Raw genomic sequence first — 1,422 nt, forward strand, 5'->3', positions numbered from 1 at the left:
CAAACCCCCCAAAAAAAAAAAAAAAAAAAAAAAAAAAAAAAAAAAAAAAAAAAAAAAAGACGAGAGAACAGATTAAACACCCTCATGGACTTTCTTACACGTGCCAACAGTGTGTAACATTTCCTACTTGCAACAACAACATTTTACTATTAGAAACCCAACAGTTTCCTGGAAGGAGGGAGTTTTGTGGGATGCCCAGCTCCATTTTCTGCTGCAGGCACCATCAGGCCAAGCACTCTGAGTTAAGTCATGGAACATTTTCACTTTAAAACTGAAACCATATACAAGCTTCTGCTGAAAGCATTGTCAGATCAGCACTGGAAGATTTTAAATCAGGCTGTGCCTATGAATGGGTGCATGAATGGCTCTTTTGTGGCCCTGCCACTTCCCAGGCACAAAGCCTTTTTAGCAAGCAAAATATTTTGGCCATTCTTATCTTTGCTGTGTGATTTATAACACTGTCCCAAAGCCCTTTGTGAATGTAAAATGCTGTGACTGTGGGTTTTTTTCAGAGAGGAATGGTTAAATATAATATTCCCAGATCCCCATGTTCTTGTATGAAGCCTGCAAGTACTGACAGGGATGCTTTTAACTGAGTATAGGATGGAATTCTGGCAGAATCAGAGCCACTTCAAAAATATCAAGTATTTGACCAAAGAGCTGTGCAACCCACAGAGCACAGAGGATTTCAAGGACTGACTTCAGTGGGATTCCTTCTTTCCTGCAGAAAGAACGGAAGCCTTCAGGATGGATTCAGGTCCTGAAAATGCAAAGCAGAATCCTGAGGTCCACCTTTAGCTCTTCATTTTGGCCACTGAAAGGTAAATGCATGTTAACTTTGTCTTTTTGGTGAAGCTTTAAATCTAAATGAATGCATCAGTTTGGGAACAGACAAGCTCAGGCATGAACACACTTTGGTAACTACTACCTTTATTCATAATGTTTAACAAATAAAGACCGATTTTATTTATTTTTTCAAATTAATTTTATTTTTCTTTTTTGTTTTTTTAAAAAATTGCCACAGGGAAAAAGCTGAAGTATCAAAAATCACAATTTTAAATGCTATGGGTTTCTACAGAAAGTTAAAACAGAATCAATATCAGCCTTAGCAGGACTTCCAAAAGCTGGAATACCTTACAATGCACAGTGCCACAAGTAAAGGACATTTTGCTTTGACTCAGAACCAATCTAAAGTCACAGCTGCACCTCAAATAAAGCTGATTTATCCATCCAAGCCTGGGGAAAGGCTGAGCTCGGTGCAGGTCTGGCATCGCCTCGTGCCTGGAGTCTGGGAAAGGTTGATCCTGAGCACAACCAGAGGCTGTGAGGATGCAAAACCACATCCAAAATGCCCTCAATTCCCCCATACAGGTGAGAAAAGCTCCACACAGAGCCTAAACTCAATTTTAGACACCCACAGAT

This window comes from Geospiza fortis, unplaced genomic scaffold, assembly GCF_000277835.1.
Source record: "Geospiza fortis unplaced genomic scaffold, GeoFor_1.0 scaffold43, whole genome shotgun sequence".
In the NCBI taxonomy this organism is placed as follows: domain Eukaryota; kingdom Metazoa; phylum Chordata; class Aves; order Passeriformes; family Thraupidae; genus Geospiza; species Geospiza fortis.